The sequence below is a fragment of the Dreissena polymorpha genome, chromosome 4, assembly GCF_020536995.1.
Source record: "Dreissena polymorpha isolate Duluth1 chromosome 4, UMN_Dpol_1.0, whole genome shotgun sequence".
In the NCBI taxonomy this organism is placed as follows: domain Eukaryota; kingdom Metazoa; phylum Mollusca; class Bivalvia; order Myida; family Dreissenidae; genus Dreissena; species Dreissena polymorpha.
In genome coordinates this window covers 354,676-377,126 of record NC_068358.1, presented here as the reverse complement: position 1 = coordinate 377,126, position 22,451 = coordinate 354,676, and the positions used below count along the sequence as shown (strand labels likewise).

At 34.1% G+C, this 22,451-nt stretch overlaps 2 protein-coding genes across 3 annotated transcripts in view; one reads left to right on the top strand and one right to left on the bottom strand.

Moving 5' to 3' along the window:
• The window catches only part of LOC127879882 (uncharacterized), a 232,349-nt gene extending 214,087 nt beyond the window's left edge, over window positions 1–18,262 (top strand). Inside the window, exon 3 of one of the 2 annotated variants that reach the window (XM_052426957.1) lies at window positions 18,067–18,262. The gene's annotated coding sequence lies outside the window, so the exon portion shown is untranslated. Of the gene's footprint in view, window positions 1–2,662; window positions 2,687–18,066 lie in introns of those variants that run through there. The other variant, XM_052426958.1, reaches the window with a different exon arrangement.
• Window positions 1–22,451, bottom strand: part of LOC127879886 (homer protein homolog 2-like) — a 105,950-nt gene that overhangs the window by 22,025 nt on the left and 61,474 nt on the right. The window lies entirely within an intron of this gene.

The window sequence follows — 22,451 nt, the reverse complement described above, 5'->3', positions numbered from 1 at the left end:
CTTACTAGATTCAAGTTTTAAAGGCTTCATTCGCAACTCTTACATACTGATGAGTAGCAAACAGCATAAAACCTGAACAGACTGGGAGTTACTCGCAGGCTGTTCTGGTTTTATGCTGTTTGCACATAGCCATTTTCACTTTGCTTAAAGAGGGAAAAGGTATACATAACCTGTTTTGCTTATCCAACAAGCTTATGCATTAAAAACAATATTTTAAGTTATATTTTGTTATTTATGTCAAATAAATTGCCTTCACCCACCATGATATCAAAAAGGTTACATGTAATAAAAGATGTATTATACATCTTTTTGTAATATCGAACAGTAACTCGATAGCAAACTGTCTATTATAATTACTTTAAACTTTAAAAACGCTCATTTATAAAATTGTTGCTTACTTCTGTTATCAACAGCATTTTAGTAAACTAATAAGAATATCATTTAATAAATACTAATTTAATGTTATCATATCAGTAAACTTAAAAGATTCTAAGTTACATACTGATATAATAGAATGATATTGTATAATTGTTAACACTGCATTATAAAATCATATTACATTGTCTTGGTATTGTTGTTGTTGTTGATGCTATATATTTTCTGCCATTTTACTGAGTCACACTTATGCAATTGTTACATTGATAATGAGGATGCTGTTGTTGCAGCTATTTCACGTTTACGGTAAATAAAAATCAGATCAGAGAAAATGTAGCTTTTTTCCATAATTTTAGATTTCATTAAACAAAAATGAATATTGGTATTCTATGACGCAAATGTGATCTTTACTGTTTTATTAAACACTACATGTGAATGATTAACCTCATACTTCACTTACCAGGGTATAACTTCATTTATTGATAACATATGGATCCATATCAAACAGCTAGCAGCTCTATCAAGAAAATATTTAGTTAGCTTGCCAAGTATTGTTAGTTTTTAGAAAGCAGACATTCCAAATATACATTTTAATCTTCATGCTTTGAGAGCATATCAAGCATATCATTATGTCAGTAAAAGTTTCAGTCAGGAGACATACATTATTTACCAAAACTACCCAACTCAAAATAATATTTATTTACTTTATTCAAATTTCTTTTACATAAAATAAATATTAATATTTAACTTGCTTAATTGTATATGTTTTATACTCAAAATCATCATTTTATAAACGTACCTCTTCAGGGGTAAAAATTATCTTAAAACTTCCAACTTAAACATGAACCAAAAAATAACCTACGTTTTTAAAGAATTAAGTCCAGAGACCAGAACATTTTGATTCCCTTCCACAGAACCCATGTCCTTAAATCAATTCTCATCAACCAAAGAAGAAAACATTCTTATAATACACAGCCAAGGAAACTTTCTTCACATCATTTTGTAGAGACTGTCTCCAAACAAAGTGGACATATTACCATATTTGCTCAGTAAATATGCCATTTAAATTTTCACAATTACCACACCAGAATCACTTAATTGTGCAACAAACATTTGTGAATGGCACATTTTCACCATGTGTACAATCACTTACATTTGAACACAAATCGCTCACTCTTTCAGGAAGAGGCCTTCTATTTCAGAAACTGAACTAAGGACTAAGGACTATTTATAATTAAACAGTGCATTTTCACCTCAAAACACTCATCGAATTAACCTGCATTATTAAGCCCTGTAGTGTACTATTTCCTCAAGCTGTATTCATTTCAGACATTGCAACAGCATGCATGTTGTAATTTCCGTACAATTAATATTCCTGAACATGATATCCCCCAAAATCCATTCATCACTGCATATTTGCAATTCCATTGGATACATAGACTTGTTGAAAAGAATATTTATTTAACAAATACCGCAAAACTCTCAAGATCGGTACCTTAAGTTTGACAGTTCAAGTATTAAACACGTTTTTATATCTTGGTCCCAATCTTTATGAGCTTTGCTACGATCACACATTCAACACTGACAAGCATTTTAAATAATGTAAGCTGTTCTTTGTACAGATGAAAAAATGTGAACGCTTAGTTTATTTTTTTTTATTATACATGCATTTACCAATTCATTTGCAATGTCCCAGCTACTGACAAAGAAATCATTTGTGATGGCTATATCCATCAATATCCGGATGTATTTAAAAAAAAATCAATACTCTTTTTGGCTCAGTTTTGTTGATGTTACTTTAATGGCTTTAGGAAAAGAATTACTCATAGAAGTGCATCAAAAACGGATGAAGATACACAGCGTTAAATCTAATAATCACAAATCTCTGATGTTGGAAAGTAAATCTTCTTACTAAAAGCATGAAATATTCAGTAAACAGATGACAATATTTAACAATGTGCAGAAAAAGGCTAAGGTACTTACACCTCATTCAGGTTTTATTTATAGGAATGACTAATTCCTTCATTCACATTGATCCCTTGTTTATAAGGGAAGTGGATTCTGAATTGGCAGTTTTAATTGATAGTTTTTATTTGAACAACATTTAAAGTAACACAAATCAAGATTTTGTGAAAGAGCAACACCTGCAAGACATTTTATCTTGCTCTTACATAAGTAGATAAACATCATAGTTTACATTTACTAGTGAACATTTTTCAAACAGAAACATGTGGCTAGGTGTGTAGAATATTTTGGCAGAAATGTAATCTTCATTTAACCCTTTCAGTGCGGGAACCGAATTTTGAAGGCCTGTGCAAACAGTTTGGATCCAGATGAGACGCCACAAAACGTGGCGTCTCATCAGGATCCAAACTATTTGCTATTCTGATAGTATTATTTGAAAAAATCGAACAAAATGCTAATTTTAGAAATTTAGCAGACAACATTTGAGCAGACGACAAATTTCCCAGCATGCAAAGGGTTAATTTATAATGATCACACAAATCTTCAATGTGGACAGTTTGTATCAAAATTATAATCATCTGTGCATTCACCTTACAACAATCATGTTAAACCAACTGAGCAACAATGGTCAAATGAACCAAACATTTTAACCCATGAAAGAATGTGTCAACCCAACTAAAACCACAGTCAAATAAACATTTCCCCACCAAAGGTGATCATGCCTAGCACCAAAGTTATAGTTTTTTTTCCGCCTTGAACACTTGATGTTTCTGCCTTAATGGCTTTGATCTTGTCACCAATCATCTGCGCACTGATGGTCCGTGACAGATAACCATGATCACATTTATTGTACAAGGGGGTTTTCACTCTGTAATCTATTGGCTATGGACAAAACATGACTTTCTAACGGCACTGCAATTTCCCTTCAAAGTTGAAGCATATTTTACCGCCTTGATTATCGTGTTAACAAACAATACACACTCACAATTACCTTTCATCTCAAACCTTGATTAGAAAATTAATTTTTAAAATTTATAATAAAGCAGCTAGAAAATTAAATCTCTCTTTACTACAAAACTTAGGAAAATAGTTAAATTGGAACAAACTAAAATATTCAAAACAGAAATGAACAATTTTTTTCCCCTTATGCAAAAGTTCATTCAACTGTGAGCACAATGCAGATAAATCTTATCTGAGTAAAATGAATAATGCAGTCTCAGTAATCTCTCTTGGATAAACAGGAACATATCAAAGAACTTCTACTCTTGCCACCTCACATTCATTGTCCACCAACAGTTGTCCCCCTTTTGGTAGAACATGTTAAATGAGATATAAAAATGGGTTTACCTGGCACTTTAACCCTTTCCCACTTAGAAGCAACGTGACAATGGCTATGTGCAAACAGCATAAAACCAGAACAGCCTGCGCATGACTCGTAGTTTGTTCAGGTTTCATGCTGTTTGCTGCGCATCAGTATCTAAGGATTGGAAATGAAGCCTTTAAAATTTGAATCTAGTAAGCATGGTCTTTAATTATATTAACTTTCTAAGGGACTACAAATGCTTCAAAAACGTTTCTTAGTGGTAAAGGGTTAAATATGATATGACAGACAAACATTTTATTTATGATGCTAATAAAACTGACATAAAACAATAGACCACAGAACATATTCGTATAGATACTAGTGAAATAATCTTCATGCTTGACCCAATCTAGAAACTTGAACTTCAATGTAAATAACTTTGTTTGAGAACAAACATATTAAACCTGTATACTGAAAGTAAATCAAAGTTGCTACATATTTGAAGAATTCCATTTGAACAAAAAAAAAATATTGTCAAGTAAGCAGATTATATTTGCAGTTTATTTTATTTTATTTTAAATATATAAGAAAACACTTAAAAGTTAAAACACACAAAATGGAAATTGTTGAAATGTGTATACGTCCCAAATGAGAAAAAGTTGCTTCCTCTTCATTTAACTTAGAGCTTAAAATGAGTGGCTTAGATTTTTGGGTTAAATAATTGAAATGGAAAGAAAATACAAACTAGAAATGGCGCGGCAGAGGCCGACGCGTATCCCCACGCCGAATGTTTGACCTAGGTGTGCCCCAGGGTTGGTAATGGGGCCATGCATAGCTGAGATTGACCGTATTGTCATAAGAGAAGTTCATCATCAATTAGAAGTGAATTGGTGTAGAAATGAAGAAGTTATAGTAAAAGGCAATTTTGGGTGGGTGTGACATATGTGGGCAGGGCGCCCCAGGGTTGGTAATTGTGCCATGCATAGTTGAGATTGACCGTATTGTCATAAGAGAGGTTCAGTATCAATTTGAAGTGAATCGGTGTAGAAATGAAGAAATTATAGTAAAAGGCAATTTTGGGTGGGTGTGGTCTATGTGGGCGGGGCGCCCCAGGGTTGGTAATGGGCCCATGCATAGTTGAGATTGACTGTATTGTCATAAGAGAAGTTCAATATCAATTTGAAGTGAATCGGTGTAGAAATGAAGAAATTATAGTAAAGCAATTTTGGGTGGGTGTGGTCTATGTGGGCGGGGCCCCAGGGTTGGTTATGGGGCCATGCATAGTTGAGATTGACCCTAATGTCATAAGAGAAGTTCAGTATCAATTTGAAGTGAATCCGTGTAGAAATGAAAAAATTATAGTAAATGGAATTTTTTGATGGGTGTGGCCTATGTGGGCGGGCGCCCCAGGGTTGGGATTGGGGCCATGCATAGTTGAGATTGACCCTAATGTCATAACAAAAGTTCAGTATCAATTTGAAGTGAATCCGTGTAGAAATGAAAAAATTATAGTAAATGGAAATTTTTGGTGGGTGTGGCCTATGTGGGCGGGGCGCCCCAGGGTTGGGAATGGGGCCATGCATGGTTGAGATTGACCGTATTGTCATAGGTGAGGTCCAGTATCAATTTGAAGTGAATCGGTGTAGAAATAAAGAAGTAAATGTAAAATAACCTAAAAAAATGAGTGATAATTTCTGACGCGGCCCCACCCCAACCCCTATAACTTTTGACCCAGGGGTCAGATCAAAATTCCAAATAGTGCACTGTCGCACATATGCTCATAGCTACCATGTGTGTAAATTTCAAGGTTCTAGTGCTTTTAGTGTAGGAGGAGATAGTGGCCAGGACGGACGGACAGACGGACGGACAGACGGACGGACAGACGGACGGACGGCGGAGATCACCACAATATCCCCACCTTTTTTTCAAAAAGCGTGGGGATAATAATTAATTGCTAACCAGAAAGCATATGAAACTAGAAATGGCGTGGCAGAGGCCGACGCGTATCCCCAAGCCGCATGTTTGACCCAGGGGCGCCCCATGGTTGGTAATGGGGCCATGCATAGTTGAGATTGACTGTATTGTCATAAAAGAGGTTCGGTATCAATTTGAAGTGAATTGGTGTAGAAATGAAGAAATTATAGTAAAAGGCAATTTGGGGTGGGCGTGGCCTATGTGGGCAGGGCGCCCCAGGGTTGGTAATGGGGCCATGCATAGTTGAGATTGACCGTATTGTCATAAGAGAAGTTCAGTATCAATTTGAAGTGAATCGATGTAGAAATGAAGAAATTATAGTAAAAGGCAATTTGGGGTGGACATGGCCTATGTGGGCGGGGCGCCACAGGGTTGGTAATGGGGCCATGCATAGTTGAGATTGACCGTATTGTTATAAGAGAGGTTCAGTATCAATTTAAAGTAAATCAGTGTAGAAATGAAGAAGTTAATGTAAAATAAGTAAAAATCTCTGACCCGGCCCCACCCCAACCCCCATAACTTTTGACCCAGGGGTCAGATCAAAATTCCAAATAGTTCACCGTTGCACATATGCTCATAGCTACTATGTGTGTAAGTTTTAAGGTTCTAGTGCTAATAGTGTAGGAGGAGCAGGTGGCCAGGACGGACAGGCGGACATAACCACAATATCCCCACTTTTTCTCAGAAAAGCGTGGGGATAACAATTTATTGGTAAATTATAACTCATAAAAGTCTTGAGATAGGTTTTAAAATGTCCATTGAAAGTGTTCTCTGGGCCACTCATGACAACTAATTATTTTTTGTTTTCTTAAATAAAAGTATTTGTATACTCAATCCACGCAAATGCAATGTGTGTAACAGAGATTACAGATGTAAACCTTTTGAAAAAATGTCTTCACCATGTAAAACTTGACGTTTTCAATGGCTCATACAAACTTCATCATCATCATGAACAGGCAAGGTGCACATCTGCCAAAATCAATAACTCTGCATGCCACAGTTTCTTATGCTGCATTTCCCGGAAATCATGGCAAAAAATGGCCTGCCTTCATCCCACAAACAATCAACAGCAGCCATTAGAGCATTGACAGAGCTGGAAATTGCATCCTTGGAATACTACTGCAAAGGTTGAGTGTCGAAATGTTCATAATGTCCCAAAAAACAGCGCAGGTATTTGCGGTTACAAAAATAGTGCCCTGCTTGAAATTGACAATATAAATAGAACATTTCTTTAATTCATTACACTATAAATAGCAAGTTTCATTAATTCGCAGCTTAAATAGCACACTCCTGTGTATGACATTGACATTGCTTCCTAGGCAGTTACTAATGAATTATATTTCTAAATATATGATTTTGTTCAATATATAATAAGTTTTTTATAAATATTTCATGAACCTTTCATAAACTTTAATGACATTGGGAACATAAAGTCTTACGAAATGAGAAGATGCTTTAATAAACTTTAATGACATTGGGAACATAATGTCTTACAAATGGAGAAGATGCAATTCTTAATCACATCCAATTAAAGAGAATGGGTAATGTTTGTTATTTTCAATGAATAAATTTAAGCTCTTGAAAAAATAACTTGGATGCATTTTAATTGAATTTAATCAAACACTGATTCTGTTATTGGATTATCAATCAGTTTCTTAATTAACCCACTTATACATAACTCAGTTTAAAATATATAATAACTGAAAATGCATAAAATGCATAGAAATATGTGTAAAATGAAAGGGAAATAGACACAACAGTTACCATCTGTTATATAAATGTTTATGAATCTCCTATTTGCATACCTGGAAACATTTTGGGAAACATGAGCAAGATTGGTATCGCCAATATGGAACATGAATGTCACTGAGCATGCCAGAATCAATCCTGGCCAGAATTAGAATTAGATTCTTGAATTAGATTCACCAAATATAATAATAATCAGACACACAAGGCAAGACATTTCAATTGAAACTAATTCTTGAAATCATTGATAGTTACATTAAATGTTGTTTTTTCTACACTATTGATGCCAAGTTAATAAATGGTATTGCAGACTTAATTCTAAATTCAACGAATGTGTTTTGAAAAAGGTAATTGACTGTAAAAAATCCCTAAAGTCAGCTAAGCTTGATGCAACACTCAACCAAGATTTATGTAAACCAACAGCCAATATTGATCAAAACAGACATTCGAGATTTATCCTCAACAAGAGCTCCTCGGTCTGAGACAAATGCCCCTAAACTGGACCTTGACACCTATTACTCAATCCTTTGATGACAATTATCAAAAGGAAACCACTTTAACACTTAATGTCACAGTGACCTTGACCTTTGAACTAGTGACCCCAATTTCATTAGGGGTCATCTACTGTCCAAAGCCAATGCACATGTAAAGTATGAAGCCAATCGGTCAATTTGTTGACAGGTTATTAACCCTTTGCATGCTGGGATATTTGTCACCTGCTAAAATGTCATCCGCTGAATTTCTAAAATTAGCCATTTCTTTGATTTTTTTTTCAAAGAATACTATCAGAATAGCAAACAGTTTGGATCCTGATGAGACGCCACGTTTTGTGGCGTCTCATCTGGATCCAAACTGTTTGCAAAGGCCTTCAAAATTCGGTTCCAGCGCTTAAAGGGTTAATTGGAAGCAGTTTTCACCCAAATTTTGATAGGGGTCATCTACTGTCCAAGGCCGATGCACATGGAAAGTATCAAGCCAAAAGGTAAAGTTGTTGACGAGTTATTGATTGGAAACAATTTTCACACTTATTGTGACAGTGACCTTGATCTTTGATATAGTGACCCAAATTTCAATAGGGGTCATCTACTGTCCAAGGCCAATGCACACGGGAAGTATCAAGGCAATTTGTCAATTCGTTGACGAGTTATTGATTGGAAACAAACATCCCCTCTTGAAAAAACAATGTTCCAGATTCGCAAATTTTCATTGCAGTTATGTTTATTGCAACAAAACAGTAATACTGAACATTTAAAATGCTCTATATATATCCATAATATGCATCTTTTGACTATTTAAAAACCAGAAAATTAAAAAGCCTTACAAACGCGAAACCATTGTATAATGTGGAAAGTTCTGTTGTTATCGTTATACTTTGTGACATTAGAAGAATTGCATAAATAAATCAAAAATGTATAAAATACATTTTGTACCATGTCAGCACAGACGGCCGAGTTGTTTATGCAATACAAAGGTCAGAAATCTCATAAAAATGTTCTTTTTCAGATTTCCAATAATCTTAGCATTTCCGTTTACTAACATTACCACTCATGTTTCAGGTTATTTGATTAGCATACCAATCACTGATTATCAATTCAGCAGGGACACATAAAAGGCCATAATTTGTCTAAAAAGTAATTGAACCCAAGAACCCAATACCTTTACAAAAGCAACTATTTTATGCATGAAAGGAATATTGACTCTTGAGTAATCGATGATTTAAAATAGTTGATACTGTAGATGGTAATGAACAGCTTAAAGATTTGATGAAACAAACTTGTAAAATATTTACACAGTTTTACTTGATAGTAAAACTTATGTTGATATAGTGCTATGTGTAACAATTATATGAGCACCCTTTAACAGCAAATCACAGTATTTTAGTTAAGAGTACAATGTGTTGAAAAACAACAACAAAAAAACAAACTTTCAATCTCTGTCTAATAAAATATTTATTTTAACAGAATTTTACAAACCCAGTCCAAAAGTGAATTCATAATGAACAAATTCTTTAAAATCTCCTCAAACCCACATAAGAAATAATGACATAAACTATTCCACTCACCATTATACTATTTTTTATTTTGAACATTAAAAACAAAAAATATACATATAACATTTTTAATGTTATGACAAATAATCATCACAAAAATGCCGATACCTCTACACTTTTACCTTGCCTGTCCATTATATCTGCAAAAATATCAAGATATCTTTATCACCACAAAATATTTTTAAAATAATATTTTTAATTTATTTATAACCACCCCCAATGTAAGAAACTTTATCTGCACTTTTTTCTGAGCATACATTTAAAATACTAGTTAACATATTTGTTATAATGAAAACATTATATACATGTATATCAATTTGATGCCATACCCATTGATAATGTTTATGGAACATGTAAACAAAAATATTAACGAAGTTCATATGTATGTGTTCATGCTTTTAATGTGATTTATGAGCAGAGAATAATACTAGATATCACATAAAATGTTAGATGATTAGATGATGCAGATAGTGGGACAAAGATCAAATTCTTCACATGCTGCAAATATTTCTAAGCCTTGCATAAAAAAAATGTATCTGACTCCAACTCCTATAATGTAATATCTAGACTGTATACACTACATATCCATTATATTCTAGGCTGTATATATTGCAGACCACTAGAATGTGATCCCTTATTTTGTAATATAGTATATGTCCAATATATTATCCCAAATAAACCATTTATCCTAAGATTTAACTCCATATTTTCCTGAACGCTAACTTGAATAAATAAATCCTAAGCAAGGTTGCTTCAAACAATATCAGAGCAAATTACCACAAAATGATCACAAATGGCATTAAATATATGTATATACATTATTAATAGAATATATACCATGAATTATAACAAATTATAGATGCTAACAACTCTGAAATGTGATTCATAGAACCTGTGTAACATGATGCAACGAAATGATCTGAAGTGTATAAACAAAGTTCATGAACTATAAGACACATCCTGAAATTTAAAGCTATTAACCTTTGTCCTTGATTTGAGGCTTTCACTTTGCACTGAGGGGGTAATATGGGTTATTAGTTTAAACAAATTTATTTTAGCTCGATTGCATAAAACACTTAAGGCTTATTTGAACCGGTCTCAAGTCTGCTTTCATGGACTAGAACCAGTACTCGGTGTCTATGGGGAAAATCAAAAGAACGCTCCCACAGTGGGGATCGAACCCGTGACCTCCCGATCGCTAGGCGGACACCATATCCACTACACCACTGCATCCTTGGAATATGGATTATATTGACACATTTTCTGGTAATGGAGATTATACCCTAATCCAAAGAAATATTAACATTCTTAAAGATATTTAATATTGATAGAACAATAATTCACAAACTGTGACCTTAAGTTGTAATATTAATCATAAAATTAAAGAATACCATGGGAGTTGCACCCTGCTCATTGTCTTGTCATGGGCGAAGAGTCATCTGAAACTGTATAAAAATTCTCCAAGCCATGTAAATGTTACGTAATGGAAACTTAAATTTACGCCCTTTGCCATCTAATTGTGACCTTGATCTTTCACCCACAAGCATGGGATATGCTATCAACACATTGTTTGGTCATGGAAAATAATAAAACATTATTATACATTAAAATCCTCCAACATATCATGTACAAGTTAAAGAGCTGAAACATTAATTTATGAACTTTGATTTAAATTGCGACTTTAAGCTTTGACTGACAAGCAAAATAAATATTGTATTGAAGTTATTATCAAATCCTTCAGACCATTATTAAAGTTAAGGAGCATCACCTTTAACATTGAATTTAGACCTTGACCTTTGACCAAGGAGCGTAAGATATATTTGCAACATATGATCTGCGCATGGGTAATAATCAGTAGTTTAATTAAAATCCTTCCAGGGATGTTTAAGTTACAGAGTTGACTAGAAAACTTGATGGACGAACAGAACTTACAAACACCCCCACAAACTGACATACTCATGAACTGCCAGTTCGACTACTACATGCCTTTCTTAAGTAGCATAAAAATAGTAAATAAAAATGTACATATAATTATAATAAAATAAAATCTTCACACAAAAACTAACCTTACGAGTCGGAAACTATAATTCCGTAAAACTGAGGTCCCAGAGGTGGTAACTGGCGAGGTCGTCACAGAGGTTACGGCTGCCATTATATCAGTTTTCATAGTTTTTCCAAATGTAAGTACTCAATCTTAATACCTCTAAAACACCGGTATCTGTTTTTATATGAGGTCACTTACACAAATGCTAGAATTCAATACACTGGATGACATGTAAGAACTTTGATTCAGTATAGAATCTGATGATCAAATCATCAAAGCGTGATTTTCATTTAGTTTTCCTGCATAAATTAACTTTGACCAAACTTTAGATTGTTAGCTATTTGACAATACTGCCAATATATAGCTTAACTTCAAATACCTCAAATTTAAGATACCAAGAGATTTTTTTCTTATAATGAAATCAAACACACAATGTCTTGACACAAACGCACTTAACATCTACCACCACTTTGTTAAAGGTTACTCCCTATATTAATTTTTAATATTTTGTATATCCTTTTCATGCACAAAAAATCCATCTATTCACTAGCCAAAATTCCAAAGGCCGCTCCAGAAAAGAACTGTAAACTAATCTACACTATCTGAGAGAGCTTATCTATGAATGATCGCAAATTGAATTTTGCGACCTGTCCCAATCAGGGTAGGGAAGATGGCATGTCATCGATACCTCTCCAATAAATAGACAGAGTCAAGCAATAAACGCTGTTCAAATATCTTCTCCAATAGTTACAGTGTTTAATTGATCATGTGGCTACAACTTCTATGCAAATACTTCATTCATAAACATTGGATACAAAAAATTTGATGCAAAATTCTGCTGTGCAAAATGTGAAACAGGTATTTTATAGATCCACAAAATGGTCCTTATAATATTTCCAAACTGACCGATTATTTTTGGCTCAAGTTATATTGTCACAATATTTTTTTTATCTTTGATTTGAGCAAATGCTTCACAATTTCTGCAATGTCTACTTTCAAATATATTTATTCAAGCAATACAACTATTAACTTGACCTAAACTTCTTGACTTTTAATCTTTCAAGGATTAATTGAAAACCAAAACACCGCCTTCTTCAAAATTCCAAAATCTTCTTAAACCGTATGACATAACAATTTTAAGTACTTTATCGAAAGTTTATAGACTCTCCACTCAGCAATGAAAAATATAATATCCACATTAAAAACTATCATGCAATCACATATTTGTATAAATTCTTTTATTAAACAACACAATCTAAGGTATTAAATGTGCAGGTATGTATGGCAAGTTAAGACAGATTTGTTTCTGTTAGCCTTGGCAACATTAAATCCCTTATGTAAACAATATGGTCTATTAGACAAACACCGAAAACATAATATAATCCTTTTTATAGCTAATTGACATCAATATAAATGCTGTAATCATGTTGCTGGAAAAACTGTGAACAATACAAAATATGTGAACATCAGAAAGCATTATATTGCCTTTGATCAACTGTTCTTAGACACACATATTAGAAGGTTTAATACAAGCAGATTACTGGTAATATCATTAATAAGGTGAAGATAATCAATGATTAAGTACACAAGTTAATCAAGGTCTTTTTTGAAGCAGTAAATTAAATTTTAAGGCCCCCAAAATACATGAACTCAATTATGCTCAATGGAAAAAGTAACACCACATGAAATTCCTCACACAATGGTATTCATATTAAAAATGCCAAATCTTTTTCCAGAACAATCACCAACATACAATTAATATGTATTATGCTTGCAATTCCTGTGGAAAGAACACAATCCTGATCATCAAATCAACATAAAAATGAACATAATCACACGTTATGTTAATTTCTTAATTAATTTAATTTCTATGGGGCATTTTTCATGAATTATAGCACCAAAAGCAGTTCTTCACGACTTTACTTGTGTTTCAGAAGTGTTCATCATTGGTTATATCAGATTTTAATTTTGTGTGACTTCATATTCAATAACAAGCATATATCGGGCATTCAAATTGTTATTTCCATCATAACTGTTTCAATATGTTTATTGAACTTATTTATAAGTCAAAGTTAATCAAAGTTATAACAAGCTTCAATTTTATTTGCCACACATTTAGGTACGAAAGGTCTTTTTCATTTAACATTTCGCTGATAATGCAGATAATTAAATTTAATTCATCAAACTGCCAGGTTAATCCATAAATCCCAGAGGCCATCCTAATGCAAGTCATCAATAATTGAATGCCATCAAATCAATTGCTCGATAAACATCTCAACATTTCACTTATTAGAAGTGGAGAATGTTGTTCAATTAACATCTGAAAAGGATTTAAATGGTTAAAAAAGCCCTCACATGATAGTTAAAAGTAAATTACAATTTTACTACTTGTTAAAATCCTTGAAGAATAAATTAACTGCATTTACCTGACTTTTTTCAACTTTCTTTCTTATCTCGATGAATGATAAGCTGAGATTTGAAGCTTCAATTTTTATGTGGTATTTAGCATCGCATCCACCAAAAAATTAAAATAACCAGGTGAATAACCCTAAACGAAGGAACAAAAAGAACACATAAATGGATGGCTGAATAAACAAATGATGGACTAATCAATACAACAATTTTTTAGTAATTAAATAAGTAAACCCATGTTACTATCCATTATGACACCATTTGTAATTTTTTTGATAAATCAAAAGTACTGAACAATTGTTCAAACTACAGAAATAGTAAGAATGGTAAAGCTACATAATTTGTAGAAGGATAATGTTGTTTATTTTTAAGATGTCAAACATATTGCTTAGTTCTCTGCAATGCTGTGTGTGCCTTGAGATTCTGAGGGACCACAATAATTATTGTAATAGGCTGACTTGAGTGCTTTCAGATCATCTATTTCAAGTTACACTCTGGAAAAGGATTAGGTATGCATTGCCATTCATTTTCTGGCCTAATGGCACACAAGCCGCAAGATACCTAACAACTATGTTTTATTCCAGTCCATAATGCGTTAAATCATATTCTGCCCAAAACTGACAATAAATGTGTTATAGAATTTCATAAACACAAACATTTGCATTTTTTTTGGAATTAGACAGTAAAATAAATTGTGGAATATGATTATATTTTCTACTTGAAGATTCGATGTAATTGACAATTCCAATCGGTATGTGTAATAATGCCCCAATGATCAAAAGAGTAAAACATAACCCAACATACCGGTACACGCATTTGGCACAGTTATTATGATTACAATAAGCCCTGTTCTCCCCATTTGAAGAGATAATTGCGCAAGCCAACACACATAAGATGGGAATGTACCGTCTATGAGTCCTCCTGGACCAGTACCCAAGACAAGCACTACTAAGTGGAAGTTGGTTGCGAGGCTTCATTGCAAACACAGTCTGGAGATGGAGAGCACCTTTGGGGTAGAGGGTCAAGACGGGACACTGCTCAGAAAGATAGCAGATGGTGCCCTAACTCTTCCAGTGCTGGAACCGAATTTTGAAGGCCTTTGCAAACAGTTTGGATCCAGATGAGACGCCACAGAACGTGGCGTCTCATCAGGATCCAAACTGTTTGCTATTCTGATAGTATTTTTTGAAAAAAAAATCAAAGAAAATGCTTATTTTAGAAATTCAGCAGACGACAAATTTCCCAGCATGCAAAGGGTTAAGACGCGCCAGCTTAGCTGTGGAACCACCAAAGGGTAATATTTGACCAACATAAAGGTCCTCTGATTGAAGGAGAAAAAGAGGCATTAAGGATTGGTTCCCAGCTGATGATATTGGCAGTAGCAGCAAAGTGCTTTAATGTTTATACATCAATAACAACACTCTGCTAGGGAGTGCTGCTATTAGCAGGCGATAAAGAGATAAGTAAAGGTAAGTTTTGGCCAAAGGGAGCTAGAGTCCCAACTTCTATAATTAATACACTTACAGAACAAGTATTGTTTTGAATTAAATATTGTTGTTTTGTCTAAGAGCAGGACAAAAATCCCAGAAATTGGACTGTTGCGCCAAACTCATGAAATATGGCATGTATGGGTTCAAAAACTTATTTTTATTTTTCATTATAAAATTAGAGGGGCTTTAAATATACTTGCAAGATAATAGATTAAGTAAAACAAGACTATTGCCAAGCAATGTAAATTCCCTAGCGGTGAAACTCCAACATTTTCTGATTTTTTTATATATATTTGCTGCCATAGCAACCAGAATTCTTGACATAGGAACAAAATGAAATGACTTGCATTACGTCCATATTGCCATCTGTCCATGTTTAAAGTTTCATGAAAAGATATGAAGAACTTTTAAAGTTATCGCAGGATCCAGAAACGGTGACGGACTGACAGACCGACTGACACACAGAACGCAAACCATAAGTAGTCCCCTCCGGTTTCACCGGTAGGGGACAATAAATGTACAATAAGTATTTACTTAAAATTGCATTATATGTGATTGTCAAAAACAAAGCTGAATACAATTTGAACCACCAGGTATTAAATATTGTACCTGTCTAAGCATGCCTGTACATTATAGAGATTTTCATCTTGCTAAACCAATTTCATATTGGCAAAATGTCCATACCAAGGTTGATACATTCTCAAGGATATTTACTTTGATGAAAAGTAATTTGAATAAATAAACACCCGCATTTCTCACAGGTAATATTTAACCTTTTGTAAATTGTCCTGTCAACTTTTATACAACTTTAATACAATAACTTTTTGTTGATAGTGCTCTGCAATGAACCTATATTAAATATTGACAAATTGATGAAGATTGTTCACAAATTTGTTAATAGTTTCAAAAGGCCTGATCCACAACTATTTAAGGTAAAATTTGTTAGTTTTATCAATAGCACATCGGATTTAAGATAAATTTTTTCATACTACTAATGATAGTAAGCATTATTTGCTTGGTCTATGACTAGAATATAATGAGAAATAAAATTCAATGAACAAGCGAACAACAAAAAGGCAATGACATTATTCAATCAGCAAACAGACGTCCAATTCATCAATTGCAGCTGCCTATTCTTTTGAAAAACAATAATGCCAGTGAAACTTATGGATGCTCCATGATGATGCCCTTGTCAATGTATGGATTAATTAAATTGAAATATTAATCAAGGGGATTAACTCCCTGAACACTCATTGGAGCGAAACGACATGACACTACAAGGAAGTCCACCCTTAAGAAATACTGCATTGAACATTTCATTGAATTCTGATAATACGTCCATGTGATCTTAAACAGGATGGTGTTATACATTAGAAATTGCTGTCTTATTAACCCTTTCAGTGCTGGAACCGAATTTTGAAGGCCTTTGCAAACAGTTTGGATCCAGATGAGACGCCACAGAACGTGGCGTCTCATCAGGATCCAAACTGTTTGCTATTCTGATAGTATTCTTTGAAAAAAATCGAAGAAAATGCTAATTTTTGAAATTCAGCAGATGACATTTTTGCAGACGACAAATTTCCCAGCATGCAAAGGGTTAATAAAAGGGCAATAGAGGCCTGAACATGATTGTAAGTCAACCCAATAGGAATGCTGTATATGGAATGTCATAAAAGCATAAAAGGCATACAAACATCAGTCAAGAATCAAAGAAGCAAAGGAAAATCATAGATAAATAGCATGATCCATGTCATTAGTGACATATCCCTATCAATAAATATACACAATCGGGCAGATTTACAATCCTAGCTAATACTGGAGTGCCACTGGCAAGGTATATCAGCAACAAGTCATACATTTATGACAGTCACTGGAAATCAAGAGGCTTATCAAGGTTCATTGTTTGTTTAAGATCATTGATCTTGAGAACTTATAATCTCAGTTTAGGTAAACATAGTCACATAGGTGTGCCATGCCAATTCTACCCTGTGCCGAGCAGGAAATGTCTCTCACATCCTTATTACCTACATGAATTGCAATACAGCTGAATTGTATACATTTACCATATGAAATTCGAAGACATGAAGTCTTTGGCTCATTTGCATAAGCTCCCAAGGAAAAAATAAGGGTTTAAATTGGAAACAAACTCAACTAAATCTAAAAATTCCATGTGGCCATGTTTATTGCATAATGCTATTTTATAATTATAATTGAACTACAAGGGTTATTATTCAAACAGCATGTCTTCACAAGGGCAAGAGTGAAGTTAAAAAAAATTAAAAAATTCATAAACACATAATTATAACATGTTTTGAATTTATAGGGATAAATATGGTAAAATTATCTCAATTAAATAAAGGACCATTACTCTGCGATTCTTTACATTTTGAACTTGGAGAAGACCGTTGAACACAAATATTTGTGCCAATCTCTGATAAATCAGGGCTTGATGCATATGTGTATTAAGTGATGTCCCAGAGTAGCCTGTGTAGTCTGCACAGGCTAATCAGGGACGACTCTTTCCACCAAAACTGGAATTTCGCTTGTAAGAGACTAAATCCTTTCAAAAAATTATAACATAAAAGTGGAAAGCATCATCCCTTGATTATGCAGTAGGGACTACACAGGCTAATCTGGGACAACACTTCATGCATTATGCATCATGCCCTGATTTCACAGAGCATTGCTCATTCATTAACCCTTTCAGTGCGGGAACCGAATTTTGAAGGCCTTTGCAAACAGTTTGGATCCAGATGAGACGCCACAGAACAAGGGGTCTCATCAGGATCCAAACTGTTTGCTATTCTGATAATATTCTTTGAAAAAAATCGAAGAAAATGCTAATTTTAGAAATTCAGCAGACGACATTTTAGCAGACGACAAATTTCCCAGCATGCAAAGGGTTATTGTGATCATTGGTTTCAAGAAGATTGGATGACAATTGCTAACCCTTAGATGATAGAGCGGAAATATATGACTGCTGTGAAGGAACTAATTTTCCAAACCTATATACAAGCGTCATACGGGGTTATGAGAAGCTGTTAATTGGTTCAACCAACAACGTACGTGTTACCATTTTACTTTGACAACACAACAATTCTTAAAGGCAAATAACAACATTTTATGACGATCCAACATGAAAACAATGTGAAACTTGAAGATTTAGTCAACAACAATTAGCAAGCGCTAATAACCCATTAACACAGAACAATTTAGCTATAACATATGGCATAGTATACTACAACTGACAGCCTGAGTGCTGTTCAGTTTGCCAGGTATGTCCAGATAACTGGCTTACAAGATTAACTAATTTCACAAGATGCTGCATGTCAGTGTCTTTCCAGTACAAAGTGTCTTTCTCAACTATGCATGGCCCCATAACCAACCCTGGGGCCCCGCCCACATAGACCACACCCACCCAAAATTGCCTTTACTATAATTTCTACACCGATTCACTTCAAATTGATATTGAACTTCTCTTATGACAATACAGTCAATCTCAACTATGCATGGCCCCATTACCAACCCTGGGGCGCCCCGCCCACATAGACCACACCCACCCAAAATTGCCTTTTACTATAATTTCTTTATTTCTACACCGATTCACTTCAAATTGATACTGAACCTCTCTTATGACAATACGGTCAATCTCAACTATGCATGGCCCCATTACCAACCCTGGGGCCCCGCCCACATAGACCACACCCGCCCAAAATTGCCTTTTACTATAATTTCTTCATTTCTACACCGATTCACTTCAAATTGATACTGAACTTCTCTTATGACAATACGGTCAATCTCAACTATGCATGGCACAATTACCAACCCTGGGGCGCCCTGCCCACATATGTCACACCCACCCAAAATTGCCTTTTACTATAACTTCTTCATTTCTACACCAATTCACTTCTAATTGATGATGAACTTCTCTTATGACAATACGGTCAATCTCAGCTATGCGTGGCCCCATTACCAACCCTGGGGCACACCTAGGTCAAACATTCGGCGTGGGTATACGCGTCGGCCTCTGCCGCGCCATTTCTAGTTAATTATTTTAACGATTTAAGAATGCTAAAAATACACATATCAATGTGCATGTGCTTGTTTCCACATGAATGTAAATGGAGTGCCTCCAATTGTCACTGAATAACATAAGACTTCACTATTTGATCGGGAATGTAGTTAGACATATATGAGTCCCAAAAGTCATGATTCTAAGATGACAGAAATGAAGAAACCAAATAAGTTAATGATTCTCTGCAAAAAAAAAATGGTGAATAAGAATCAAATGATGATGGACATCATATGACTAGCAAAAATAAATAAAAGATATGTGTCCATCAACACTGGTGAATATGTTTGAGATATGTGTCCATCAACACTGGTGAATATGTTTGAGATACAAACAAAAAACAGTTATTGAAAATTGTCACACTGATAATGAGTAATGGAAACTACAGCCAAATTGACCTTTCGACAGCGAGAGTGAAGCCACGCCCCCCGATTTCAAGGGAGGTCACTCCGCCGAAGTCCGTCATAAAACTGGCTACGCAAATCGGTACGTTGGAAGATATTCCCAAAGATTTCGGTCCAAATTACATGAAATGTTTCTATTGCTATCATGTTTTATTTAAAATGTGTTAAATGTAATGTATCAAATGGGTGTTTAGCTCCCCTCAAAGATATAGTACCAGAAAGGCCGTTTGCCAAAAAGGCTTCCCAAAAAGTCCGCATCAGTGAACCAAAAACGCCTCATGGTATACCAGAAAGGCCATACAATATTTTTATTATAATTGAATAGTTATGCTGAATATAATTATCATATCTATGAAATAGTCATAACTTTTTTATTAGTCTACTTAAAAATCGTTAATTTTATAGTCAAAGTCGGCCAATTATCGTAAATTATCACATACAGTATGCATTGTTCGTTTGTCACAATACTTTTCATTGAGTAACAGATATTTCAGTTTTTTAATTTAAAGCCGTTAATTTTGCAACCGATGGCAACATTGCAAATGTGGCACAGGTAAGTAAATTTATTATATAAGAAGACAAAGAACGTTTTATTGAAATCCGATATAACACATATCTATAATGCGTTTGGTCAAAATGACCCATGAGCATTGTTATAATCGTATAACATAGTAAATGTCGTCAAAAAAGTAACATACACAATATTATTAATTTCCTCTTAAACTATTTTTGCAATTTTTAAAATATAAGAAGTTGAAAGAATTTTCATGTACAAAAAAAACTCGCTAATCAGACTGGGTATCAAAGTGTCAAGGGTCATTCACAGTTTGCGGCATCTGTTTTGATAACGGATTAGTAGAAAGCCCACATATGGTGTAAAATGACATTTATTGGCACCTATTGATAATTACATGCGCATTTTAAAATAGTTTCTTAACTTTTAACGATATACAACTAGCTACATTAAATTCGGAAGATTTAAACCGAAAGAAATAAAAATGCTCTATTTTATGTGATATTATTAAAAATTATAACTGATTGTCTTTAATATAACGCATTTCATTAGCATTAATAATCTAGTTAGCCAAGTTTAGAATGTTTTTTTATTAGCCGACTGCATTAGAATGTCAAATTTATTTAACGTTAGCCACCTTTAAAAATATGGTTTTAAATGTTCCTTTCTAATTTCACTATATAGAGGAAAAACAAGTTAAAAGTGATGCTCGTTTTCTATAGCGTGTCCGTTGCAAAACTTACATATTCTATTTTCGCGAGGTATCTTATTATAACGACCTTAGAACAAACGTCGAGGTGTTTTGCTTTCGGGCGATAGCTTAATATGTTGAGATTAAGCTGTTCGTTGAGACGACTACAAAGACGAATCCAACGTTTGCATTTTTTAAGATTAGTACCCGGTTAATGGAACGGAAAAAAACGTAGTTCCATCTTTTAACCGTTCTGGATACATTGTGTCTGAATAACAAGTGCCATTACAGCACCTTTTAACCATTTTCTTTGCTTAAAACACAGCATTACGTATAAGCTTATGTGACGAACAACGGCGAGTTTGACGGACAAAATGGCGGATAGAAACGGGCCTAATCTATGCAGTAATCTGATTGGTTAATAAGCCTGTCAATCAATCGGCTGTCGAAAGGTCAATTGAATTGGAGTTATTCCGAGTTAAGTCTAATAGAGTCTTTTTATGAGGCATTTTACAAAGATAGTATCTTGAAATCGAAAAAGACAAATTAGGTTTGATTTATGATGTTCATGGATCTCACAGTGTTTGTTAATGTTATGGAATATGTAATGAAAGGTAAACATTTTGAATATCTTTATGAAAACTCAGTTAAATACAGCACTTAAAGGGGCCTTTTCACAGATTTTGGCATTTTTTTAACATATTCATTAAATGCTTTATATTGATAAATGTAAACATTGGATCGTAAAAGCTCCAGTAAAAAATCAAGAAAAAAAATAAAAAAAGGAAAAGAACATTGCCCGGAGCAGGTTTCGAACCAGTGACCCCTGGAGTCCTGCCAGAGTCCTGAAGTAAAAACGCTTTAGCCTACTGAGCTATTCCGCCGAGTACACATCTTGACGTATTTTATACCTTATATAAACAATCTTTGTAGTTTTACAAAATTTAACGACAAAAACAGAACTCTCCAAATTACTCAATCGTTTCGCGTTGCAACGCTTTATAATTTTTAGGTTTTAAAATCGTCAAAAGATGCATATAATGGCTATATTAGAGCATGGTTAATGTTCAGTATTACTGTTTCCTCACAAATATCATAACTAAAACGAAAACTTACGAATCTGAAACAACTTTTTTCAATTTTGTCAATTTACCAAAGCGTGAAAAGATCCCTTTAAGAATGAATGTTTGTAGTTGTCAATAGCCTCCCCAAAACTGTCAATAATGCCTCAAATTTTCTCCAAATTTACCGTTTTGGGTTATATTTTGCCCCAAAAATATTACTTAATCCTGATATATTTGACATTCTGCAGTGTCAACGGATCACAATAAAGTAGATCTGCAACGTTATATTTTTTAAATAATTTTTGGCATTAGGATTATTGCCATTCAAATGTGAACGCAAAATTAGG